This window comes from Petaurus breviceps, unplaced genomic scaffold (genome assembly GCF_028583685.1).
Source record: "Petaurus breviceps papuanus isolate PSGF00001 unplaced genomic scaffold, PetGlider_PUasm1.0 179, whole genome shotgun sequence".
NCBI classification, from domain to species: Eukaryota; Metazoa; Chordata; class Mammalia; order Diprotodontia; family Petauridae; genus Petaurus; species Petaurus breviceps.
In genome coordinates, this window is record NW_027185779.1 from 6,730,853 (window position 1) to 6,743,722 (window position 12,870).

Here is a 12,870-nt window from a genome sequence, read left to right on the forward strand (position 1 = left end):
AGGAAGGAAGGAAGGAAGGAAGGAAGGAAGGAAGGAAGGAAGGAAGGAAGGAAGGAAGGAAGGAAGGAAGGAAGGAAGGAAGGAAGGAAGGATGAAGGAAGGAAGAAAGGAAGGAAGGAAGAAAGAAAGAAACAGAAAGTAAATACCAAGCTAAGTGGGCAGCTTCTGGTCATAAAAATTTATCTTCCTTTGGGGAGGAGAAGGAGAAAGAGAGGGAGAGGGAGATGACATGAAAAGGACCAGGGTGAATAATTTGAGAAATGTAAATGATAGCAAATTTGAGTTTTCACCTCATACCTATTAGATTGGCAATGATGACAAAAGAGGAAAATGACAAATGTTGGAGAGGATATGGGGAAAACATGTACCATTATAGCTATGAATTGGTCCAACCTTTATGCAAAACAATTTGGAATTATGCACCCCCCAAATTACCAAACCAAGTTCTTTGACCCAGCTATATACCAAAGAAATCAAAGAGGAAAAGGATCTATATGTACAAAAATATGTATAGTAACTCTTTTTCATGGTACTTGGAAACAAAGAGACTTTTGTTTTTAGGGAATGCCTAAACAAATTGTGGCATATTAATGTAATAGAATATTATTATGTTACAAGAAATGGTGAAATGGACAATTTCTGAGGAAACTCAGAAGATCTTTACTAACTGATCCAGAGGGAAGTGAACAGAACCAGAATAACAATTTATATGGTGATAACATTAGACAGAAAAACAACCTTAAAAGACTTTAGAACTCTAATCAACACAATGATAAACCATGAGTCCAAAAGAATGAAGATGAAATGTGCCACTCACCCCTTCTGACAGAGAGGTAGTGAACTAAAAACAGAACAAAAAGTAAGAAGAGAAATACATCTTTTGACTTGAGTAATGTGAATATTTGTTTTGCTGGACTACGTAGATAGACATTGAGGATATTTTTTGTTTTGTTTTGTATTTAATGCTCAGTGAGGGGAATAGTAGGAGGGAATAATAGCAGATATTTCTTTTTTTTTGCCTTTTGGAGGGTAATTGGGGTTAAGTAACTTGCCCAAGGTTACACGGCTAGTATTTTTTTGGGTGTTAAGTGTCTGAGGTCAGAACCGAACTTGGGTCCTCCTGACTCCAGGGCCAGCACTTTACTCACTGCACCACCTAGCCGAACAGATATTTTTTCTTGTTTTTTTTAATTAAAAAGAACAATATCAACAAAAAATGCCGTGTTTGATTGTGAATAAATTGTGCAAAAGTTTTTATAAGACTGTGCTTTTAAAAGCATTACTTTACACATCTGAATTTTAGGTGTTTAACTTATTAATCTCAATGGTATACTATAGTTTCCTCTTTGGGGTTTAGAAAAAGAAAAAACATGTGATATTCTTTTAAAATGCCCTATAAACAAATAAATGCCCTATAAACTTGGAAAGTAGTTTTTCGTGAATGTGGAAATCTGATAGAAGTAGTAAAACATTTTGAGCAAGATCTGAGTATGCAGTTTGGGCGTATGGATGCCTTTGAAAACAGTAAAACAGCCTCTTGATGTTGATCACCAGTCAACACTTAGCCTCAATTTCCCAATCTATAAAATAATGTTAATGACAAACTACCTATTTCACAAAGATGATTTAAGGAAAATGTTTTGCCAGTCCTAAAGTGCTCTCTTTCCCTCTCCAAAGCCAACCCTGCCTTAATCACATGAACTATCTTCCCTCTCTTCATTTTTCTGTCTCTCTCCAGCTCCCTATACCCTTCTCTGATGCTTATCTAGACTTGTGTTTCCATTTAGAAACCTCCCTGATGTGAGAATTCCATTATCAATTGTAGAACAGCAACTTATTGTACCTGACAGTTTTCTTAGTCTTGCCTGAAGTATAAACTAATACATGGGATAGCCTGGACTTGAACCAGGGTTCCTGACTCTAAAAACAGAGTTCTAGCTACTCTGTATCAGTGCTTCTCAAAATGCAACAAAAATGTGAGTTGTTATTATTGAAGCATGGTGTAATGGGTAGGGAGCCAGCCCTGGAGTCAGGGCGATCTAGGTTAATGTTCTACCTCTCCCACACTCTGGCTGTGTGACTCCAGCCACATCCCTTAATCTCTCAGGCCATGCCTGCCCAACCTGTAGCTCGTGTTTGCAGCGTGTACAAGGATTTTGGGCAGCCCATAAAAAATGTAGAGGAAAACATTATCTACATTTTTAGTCAGCTCACCAAAATCCTTTGGCATGACTTCAGCCTGTCCCCAGGCTGCAGGTTGTGCAGGTCTGTCTCAGGGTCTCAGGCAACTCTAAGATCCTAAGTTGCAGAATAGATGATGGTAAGCATTGGTAGGGGGGAGGTAGGGAATTTATTTACTATAACCTTCAGATCCCGATCTGCCTCTTTACATGTATGTATGTGCGCATATATACATATATATGTATGCATACAAATGTACACACATATATACTTAGACAATGTCATTTTGCAATTTACAAAGTGCTTTCACATGCATAAGTTCATTTGATAAAATTTGACAGAGTGCCATGGGGTTTGAATCAGACATCACTAAAATTGCTTGTCTGGCGTATGGGGGAGAGGACAACAGAGAAGAAAAGTGGGAGAGAGAAAGCAGGGGAGAGAAAGGTGGCGGAGGAATGAAAGGAGGAGAACATGAGTAGGAAAAAGGGGAAGAGGAGGTAGGAGAGGCAAAGGGAGATGGGCAGGGAAGGGAAAAGGGAGGGAAGAAAGAAGATGAGAAGGGCAGGAGGAGAGAGAAGAGGACAGGAGAGAATGGGAGTGGGGAGGAGGAGAATGCATTCTTAAGGTTCAGTCTTGATGAGTTTGAAGGCCTATAGGTTTAAAGAAACATGTTGAATGTCCTGGCACTGGGGATCACCCCAAGCCCTTTCAGAAGCCTGGGAATTGTGGGCAAGACAACTGATCAGTGATGATGAGGTAAACTGAAAAGTGACCAGTGTTTCTTCAATTTAATAAGTACTGGGGGATTTCTACTGTTGACTCGCTCTGTTTCTCAAGAAATACAGAACAAGGGGGGTCATATTGTGAATATTCTCCAGCAGACAAGAAGAGATTGCTTGAAATTCTGGCTTTAACTCTTTCATCATTGTTCATCTTTTCTCTATTTTTGTGGGAGCTTTTTACCACCTTCTCTGATGCTTACCAGGACCCTTCTCTGAAAAAGTTTATGGGGAACATGAGGCTTATGATGTACACGTCACCTCCAGAGACAGGAGTAAGGATCTACATAGTAAACAATCAATAATCTTTTAAAATACATTTATATTTTATTTACTATTCTGAATTCAACAAATGATAAAAAAAAATCTACCTGTAGAAAATAGACTAGAAAAAGGGGATTATATGTGAAACTGAGAATATCTGTCTGTATCAACAATTCAACAATGCCTACAGTAACTATAAATATGCTGATGTGGTTGTTAATCACAAAATATACCAGGCTCTCTACATGGGGGACAAAGCTATAACATTTATTCAAATACCAGAAAACTGAGTCCCCAAACCAGAAAGTCAAAGCCATCAGAGTAGTTATTAAGTTAGCACATGTAGTTAATGTAGTAAACACACACATTGTCAAGCCTTCAAAACAGAACAGGCTTTTTACCACCTTCTCTGACGCTTACCAGGCAAAGATCCTCCTCTCCTCACTAGCAGCAACTGCTCACCATCCACACAACTTTCTCCCAGCAGCTCTGGCCCCCCGCAGTTCCCATCCTGGGCAGTCCTCAGCAGGAGTCCTTAGCAGAAATTCTAACTAGCTCAAAAAAAAAAAAAAGGAGTTCATGCTGCTGCTGTCACCACCACCTCCGCCACTGCCGCTGCTGCCGCCACGCTTCCAGTCACACTACATGAACTCTAGCTTGGCTCCCGCTTCCTCTTGCCCCACCCCTTCCTGCTACATCAGCAAGTTCAAGGAGTATGGAAGACCTTCAAATCCCATAACAATTACACTATCACATATAGGTTGCTTTTTAAAGACTATATAAGAAAGTTATATTCTACTCTCAAAGTTGTCCTGCTTGTCCGTGTTTCCTTATGAATATCTAGTTCTCTTCTATGTATTTTCATTGCTTTCAGGAGAAAGGCATTGAGTTCCTTTTCAATGTCTTCAGTGCTGGTCCTAGCACATCATTTCCAGAACGGTAATTGATTTAGTTTAAGCCATTATTATCATTATGCTTATTATTTTTCAAAAATAAATTCTTATTATTGGAATGCTTCATTGACCTTCTCCTTCCTTTTTATATTGACCTCTTCTCAGGTTCTCATTACCAACTTTAAGAAATACACAATCCTTGTTGCAAATTAGCAAAGCCAGCCATGTCCAATGATGTGTGTCTTATTCTGCATGTTTATTTGGTCATTCATTTGTCAATGGATGGTTATCATTCTTCCTTTTTTTTTTTTTTGCTCTTTTTGGAGGGGGGAAGGCAAGGCAATTGGGGTTAAGTGATTTGCCCAAGGTCACAGGGCTACTAAGTGTTAGGTGTCTGAGGCCAAATTTGAACTCAGGTCCTCCTGACTCCAGGGCAGGTGCTCTATTCACTGCTCCACCTAGCCTCTCTCTTCCTCATTATTCCAATGAAATCATGATTGGTTATTTCATCGATTAGGGTTCTTAAATCTTTAGAAGTTGTTTTTCTTTACAATGTTGTTTTTACTATGATAAGCTATTCCCCAGTTTTACTCTATTAGTTCATACAAGTCTTCCCAAGTTTCTTTGAAGACATTACTTTCATCATACAGCACAATATTACTCTATTACTTCCAAATGCCATCATTTTCCCAGCTATTCCCCAACTGATGAGAACTCATTTAGTTTACAGTTCTTTGCCACTACAAAGAAAACTGCTATAAACTGTGTACATGTAGAGATTTTTTTTCTTTTTCTATCATTAAGCCTTTATAAAGTACTTATTAAATACCAAGCCCTTTGCTAAGCACTGGAGAGACAAAGAAAAAAATTTGGGTTTTTTTTTTGCTTTTTTTTTTCTTTTTGGAGGTGGGAAGGCAGGGCAATTGGGGTTAAGTGACTTACCCAATGTCACATGGCTATCCGAGACTGGATTTCAACTGAGGTCCTCCTAATTCCAGGTCCAGTGCTCTATTCACTATGCTACCTAGCCACCCCAAAGCAACATTTTAAAAAGCAGCTTTTTCTTATCTATTTTAGTTTTGTAACACCCATTCCTTCCTCTAATTATTTCTATGATTTTGAGTTATAATACTAAGTTATAGGGGAAGTTAGGTGGCAACAGTAGATAGAATGCCAGGCCTAGAATCAGTAAGACTCAACTTCATGAGTTCAAATCTGGCCTCAGATATGATCTTTAATCCTATTTACTTCAGTTTCCTCATTTGCAAAATGACCTGGAGAAGGATATGGCAAATCACTCTAGTATCTTTGCCAAGAAAACCCCAAGTAAGGTCACAAAGATTTGGACACAATTGAAACTAAACAACAACTGAGTTATAACTAATATGAAGGTACATAATTCTTTCAGTATAAAGAAGTGTCATTAGCAATAATGACCATAACTTATAAGTATACTTACCATGTGCCAGGTACTGTACTAAGCACTTTACAAAATTATCTCATTTTTACCCTTACAACAACCTTGGGAAATAGGTACTATTATTATCCCCATTTTATAGGTAAAGGCACTGAGGCAAACAACATTAAAGCAACTTGCTGAGGTGCACACAGTTAGTAAATATCTGAAGATGGTTTTGAACTCAGGTTTCTTGTCACAAAGTCCAGGGCCCCGTCTACTGCTTCATCTGGCTTCCTCTCATAGAACCACCTGGAATGCTGTAATCCCACAATCACTATTGGAACACTATATTGGAGCTTCCCTTTTATGGGTGGTTGGAAGTAGATTCTCATTCAAATTCCTTGACTCTGTCTTTCTGTAATTTGCTCTTAGCTGATATTAACTGAGATTTCCACCTCTGTTAGTAACTAGAATATTGAGTATCATCATTTCCTAAATGAGGAAGGGTAGTGATTTACCTGGTAAGCATCTGCCAAGTTGGTTCTTCCCTCCTCTCCCACAAGTGAAAATCAAAATGCTATCTCCAAATGTTTATAGTGAATATACTGTAATTTTTATCTGGTTGAGAATTATAGACAACTATTTTCTGGTCAGTTTTCCCATTTAGGAGAGTCTACCAGATAATTCTACAGGTGAAGCAATTAGAACATGGGGAAGGGACAGAGGGGCAATGTAGAAGCTTTGTCCAAGCTACTGATTATTGCTACTTTTCATTTTATTTTATTTTTTTCTGGGTATAGACAAGATAGGAAGCTTTAAGTGTTCCGTTTATATGTAAGGATCCCAGGTTTTTGGGAGAAAGTTGATAGGCCCTTTTTTAATGTCTTCGTTTCTGGCCCTAGTGTATCCTTTTCCAGAACTAGGACAGTACATGTTATTAATTTTCAAAAATAGATTTGCATCGATATCTTACTTTTTATCACCTACATTTTTATATCAATTACACTTTCCAATTTCCTTCCTCTCTCAGAAAGATACCCATTATAAAAAAGAATAAAAGAGAGGAGAAAAAAGCTCAGCAAAACTCATCTACACATGACAAATATCTGACATTACATGGACTACTCCAAATTAATAGTCTCTCTGCAAAAGGAAGAGAGCATGGGCCCTTCTCATATGTCTTCTCTGGGGCTAATCTTAGTCATAATAGTATTTAGCCTCAGTTATTATGCGCTAGTGTTCTTTCCACTTAAATTGTAATCATTTATACATTGATTTCTCATTTTGCATCATTTCACTTCTCATCAATTCCTATGTCCTCCCATGTTTCTCAATATTCATCAAATTTCTTGTTTCTTATAGCATAACAATATTCAGGTACTACAACTTGTTTCATCGCCCTCAAATTAATGGTATTTGTTTTGTTTCTAGTTCTTTAATATCACAAAAATGCTCCTATAAATATTTTTGAAGTTTATGAAGTCTTTCTTTGTGTCATTATCCTTTTTGCACATTCTTTGGAGTATATGCCTAGCACTGAAATCTCTAGGTCATGAAGTAGGAACATTTTTGTCACTTTCTTTTTTTTTTCATTTTCCAAATGCTTTATTAACTTCTGATTTACATCATTAATTTCTGCCAGATTTCGAGTTACAAATTTTCTCCCCATTTTTCCCCTACTCACTACCCCGGAATAGCAATCCCACAGGATATCCCCTCCTCCAATCTACTCTCTCCCATATCTTCTCCCATACCCCCTTCGACTTTTCCAGTAGGGCATGATGGATCTCTATGCCCCAGTGCCTGTGTATTTTATTTCCCAATTACATGTAAAATAGTATTATATATAATTTTAAACATTTGATTTTAAAACTTTGAATTCCAGATTCATCCCCTTCCTCCCTTGTCACCCACCCTTACTGGGAAGATAAGAAGTTCAGTATAGGTTGTACATGTGTAGCTACTGCAAAACATTAACGTAGAAGATATATTGTAAAAGACTGACTATATTTCCCTTCCTCCTATCCCATCACCAACTTGTTCTATTCTCTACTTTGATCCTGTCCCTTTTCAAAAGTGAGTGATTCCAACTGCCCTCCCATCATCCCCCCTCTCATCCTCTTCTCCCCTATTCTCCTGTAGGGTGAGAAAGCATATTTAGTGTGTATGTCATTCCCTCCCCGAGCCAAATTCAATGAGAATAAACTCGACCCATTCCATTTTGATAGTTTACCCCATTCTGTCTCTCTCCATCTCCTCTTATTATATTCCTTTCACCTCTTAATTTCACCGTTTAAGTATCATCCCTTCCTATTAACTTGGTCCTGTGCCCTCTATCTATGTATACATGTAAACATATATGCACACATTCACATATGTATTCATATGCCCATATACCCTCCAATATAGACTATATATATATTTCTATTCCCTTCAATTATTTTAATACTGAGAAAAGTTTCATCAGTTGCAATTATTGTTTTTCCAAGTAGGAATGTGAATACTTCAACTTTGATAAGTTCTTTATGATTTCTTTTCCCTGTTTACCTTCTCATGCTTCTCTTGCTTCTTGTATTTGAAAGTCAAATTTTCTATTCAACTCTGGTTTTTTCATTAAGAATGCTTGAAAGTCCTCCATTCCACCGAATGACCATATTTTCCCATGAAATATGATACACTTTTTTGCTGGGTAGGTGATTCTAGGTTTTAATCCCAGTTCCTCTGTTCTCCAGAATATCATATTCCAGGCCCTCCGATCCTTCAGTGCAGAAGCTGCCAGATCCTGTGTTATCCTGATTTTTTTTCCCACAATATTAAAATTGTTTCTTCCTGGCTGCTCATAATATTCTCTCCTTGATCTCGGAATTCTGGAACCTGGCTATAATATTCCTAGGAGTTTCCTTTTTGGGATCTTTTTCAGGAGGTGATCAGTGGATTCTTTCAACCTCTATTTTGCCTTCTGGTTCTAAAACATTAGGGAATTTTCCTTGAGAATTTCTTGAAGGATGATTTCTAGGTTTTTTTTTTGATCATGGCTTTCAGGTAGTCCAATAGTTTTTAAATTATCTCTCCTGGATTTATTTTCCAAGTCAGTGGTTTTTCCCATGAGATATTTTACATTGCCTTCTATTCTTTCATTTGTTTGGATCTGTTTAACATCATCTTGATTTCTCATAAAGTCACTAGCTTCCCTTTGCTCCCTTCTAAATCTGAAGGAATGATTCTCCTCATTGAGCTTTTGAGATTCTTTTTCCATCTGGCAAATTCGACTTTTTAAGGCAATCCTCTCCTCATTGCCTTTTTGACCCTCCTTTGCCATTTGAGTCAGTCTGTTTTTTAAGGTATTATTTGCCTCAGTCAGGCTGTTGACTCTCATTTCATAATTTTCTTGAATTGTTCTCACTTTTCTTCCCAATTTTTCCTCCACTCCTCTTATCTGCTTTTTAAGGTCCTCTATGGCCTGTAGCCAGCTCGTATTTTCCTTTGAAGCTTTTGGTGAAGGAGTTCTGACTTCACTGTCTTCCTCCTGTTCCATGCTTTGCTCCTTTTGTCCCCAAAATAGGAGTCTAATTTTGGATTCTTTTGTTTAGTTTGTTTTCTTTGCCTGATCATGTTGCCCCTCAGTCACTTGACCCCTGGGCTTTTTGCCACAGTAGGACTCTGCCACCAGACAGGGGACCTTTCGTCCCCAACGCTGGGGTTTTCTCAGCTGCTGGAGGTATTAGATGGTGCCCTCCCTAAAGCCTCCATATGCTCTGGCAAGCTGGACACACACCCCAGGGCCTCCACCCTAGACTGCAATCCAGATCCAAGTAGGTTAAAGCAAGAGTGATTACCCCTCAGACTGGTATTTGGTCCCCCTCTACTCTGCAGGCCAGAAGGTAAAGCTGCCATGTGGCGCTGGCTGGCTGTGCAGGTCTCAGGGGCTTCTCGCCCTGGGGGCAAAAGCCACACACTCCCACTTACTGGGTCCCAAAATCCAGACTGCACTGACCTCTCACTATGTCCTTCGCATCTATGTGTTGATAAATCTGGAAGTGGCCACAGCTGCTGCTGATCTGGAGTCCCTCCTGCCTGAGGCTGGTCAGACCCACCCTGGGGCTAAAGCCTCAGTGTGGGGCTGGGCTTAGCTCCCAGATCCCTGTGCTGGAGGATTCTTGCTGGCCTTCTAGGCTGTCCTCAGCCGGAGGTTAACTTCTCTGTGTCATTTTGTGGGTTTCTGCAGCTCCAAAATTTGTTTAGAATCCCCTTTTACATGGATTGGGGAAGATGGAAGTCAGAGCCACGTGGAGGTCCTGCTTCTACTCTGCCATCTTGACTCCGCCTCCCCCCCATTTTTGTCACTTTCTGAAAAATTCCTGATTATTTTCCAGAAAAGTTCTCAATTGCGTGCCAATTGTTTTTCAGTTCACAGATCCACCAACAGTTATTAAGGTGCTCATAATTCCTTCAGCATTGACTATTTTCTTCTTTTGTTATCTTTGATTATTGTTTGTTATTTACAAAGCTCTCCAGATTGACAAACTTTGGCTAAATTATTTAGAACAGGAGTTAAACATTTTGTGTGGTGGCCCCCTTTGGTCATCTGATGAAGCCTTTGGACTCCTCAGAAGAGTATTTTTAAACATTTAAAGTACATAGTATTATGAAGTATTTATATGGAGATAGAGTTATCAAAATATTATAAAAGAACAATTTCATGGACCCCAGGGTAAGAACCCATGATTTTGAGTTATGATTTAGGAACCATAGTAATTCAGAATAATTAAAAACATACTATGTATATGCAAATAGTACACTAGCCCTCTCTTCTCCTCCTCATTCTCGTCTTCCTCCTCCTTTTTCTCCTCTTCCTCTTTCTCTTCTTCCTCCTTCTTCTCCTCCTCCTCTTCTTCCTATTCTTTCTTTTTTTCTTCTATTTTTTGCTTTTAGACTGAACTTGTGATTTTATGAGTACAGGGAACTCCTCAGTGACAAAACATTTACCAATGTAAATCAGTACCTACTCTCCAGTTTATAGTCATAGGATTATAGGGTCATAGATTTAGGGTTGTAAGACCACAGGAGTTACTTAGCCCTCTCCCTTCCCTCATTTTAAAGATCAAGAGATTGAAGTTAGGGAAGTCAAGTTATTTGTCCGAGGTCAAAAAGGTTTAGGAATAAGAGGCAGGATCTGAATCCAAATCTCCTAATATTTAGAGAGTCCACTAGAACACTTTAAGTTTAAGTGAACTTCTCTCTGCCTCACTCCTTCACACAGTGTTGTATCTGTACTCTAGTTTTTCATCTTCTACAAATAAATTGAAGCTGTTGGCAGTCCGAATTCCATAAATGGGATTACTCATCAATTCCTCATGACTTGGCCTGAGCCAAGATTGCAGGATCCATGGGAGAGTTTGTGTGTGCACACACACGTGTGTGTGTGCACATATGTGACATTACTCTTTTTTGCTTCCCTTCTTACCTATCTGACCACTTGTTATCAGTCTCATTTTCTGGATCTTCATCCAAGTCATGCCTTGATGTCTCCCAGCACAGAATTCTGAATCATTTTCTCTTTTTCCCCTATATTATTTTACTTGGTGATTTCATCAGTTCCCATAGATTTAATTTATCATCTCTATATTGATCATTCTCAAATCTATTTATCTAGCCTTCATCAATCTCTTGACCTCCAGTCTCATATCTCAGTTGCTTATTGGACATCTTAAACTTCATGTATAGGACATCTTAAACACATAATGTCCAAAACTGAACTCATTATTTCCCACTCCTCAAACCCTCTCCTTTTCCAGAATTCCCTAATATGTTCAAGGGTAAGACCATCCTCTGATCACTCAGCTTCACAATGTAGGTGTCATCCTCAGCTTCTCTCTCTTACCTCCCTTATCCAATCTATTGTCAAGTCCTATTAATGTTACCTTCAGAATATCTCTTATATATACCCCCTTATTTCCTTTGACCTCTCCACCACTCTGAGACAGGCCTTCATTAACTCATACCTGGCCTATTTCAATGATCTTATGATTGGTCTCCATGCCACCCATCTTTCTCCATTCTGGTCCATCCTCCACATAACTGTCAAATTAACCTTCCTAAGTTTCACGTCTGATCTTGTCATTCCTCTATCCAATGAACTCAAGTGGCTCCTTAATACCTCTAGGATCAAATATTAAGTCCTGTTTGACTTCAAAAGCCTTCCATAACTTTGCCTCCTCCCACTTTTCAGTCTTCTTACACTTAACTCCCCTCCATATACTCTATGATCCAGTGACACTGATCTCTTTGCTGTTCCTTGCATGTGACATTCTACCTCCCAACTCCATGCATTTTCACTTTTTGTTCACTAATGCCTGGAATGTTTTTCCTGTTCTCTGTCTCTCTTTCCTGGCTTCCCTGGCTTCTTTCAAGTTTCAGTTAAAATGCTGCCTCCTGTAAGAATTCTTTCCCAATCCACCATAATCTTAATGCCTTCCCCCTGAGATACTTCCAATCTACCCTGTATATGTTTTATATGTACCTGGTTGTTTGCATGTCATCTCCCCCATTGAAATGGGGCAAAGACAATTTTTGTCCTTTTTTGTGTCCTTGATGTTTAGCACAGTGCTTGGCACCTGGCAAGCCTTAAATAGCTGCTTGTTGACTTAACTTCTCATGGTATATATTTTAATTAAAAAAATAGCAAGTCTGCTAAAGGTGATTCAGTTTAGTTGCAGGTAGAAGTCTCTCAGCTGAGTAATACTCTGAAGCAGCAGATCCTTTGGCCTATTCCTAGAGGGCCTCAAAAAGAGTGGTAGAATAGAGCACCGGCCCTGGAGTCAGGAGAACCTGAGTTCAAATCCAGCCTCAGACATTTGATCACACTTACTTAGCTGTGTGACCTTGGGCAAGTCACTTAACCCCAATTGCTTTGCCTTCCCCCCTCCAAAAAAAAGTGGTGGGAGAGTAAGCCTCAAATTGTTGTTATGCTCCCTCTCCCCATTGTCCAGATTATTGGTATGACTGGACCAGTGGGACATAACACATCTACCTGGGAACAGAGAGAGAGAGAGAGATTCAGAGGATCAACCTGGTCACAGATAGATAAAAAAAGATAGTTACCTGCGCTTCCCTGGCCTCCTTTAAGTCTTAGCTAAAATTCTCCCTTCCCTAAGATGCCTTTACTGATTCCTCTTAATGCTAGCACCTTCCCTCTGAAGCTCTCTCATTTACCCTGTGTAGATCTTGTTAGTACATAGTTTCTTGCATGGTGTTCTCCCACCATTAGATTACAATCTCTCTGAGACCAGTGGCTGTTTAGGACTTCTTTGTATACCTAGTGTTTGTCTCAGTGCCTGGCACAGAATACGTG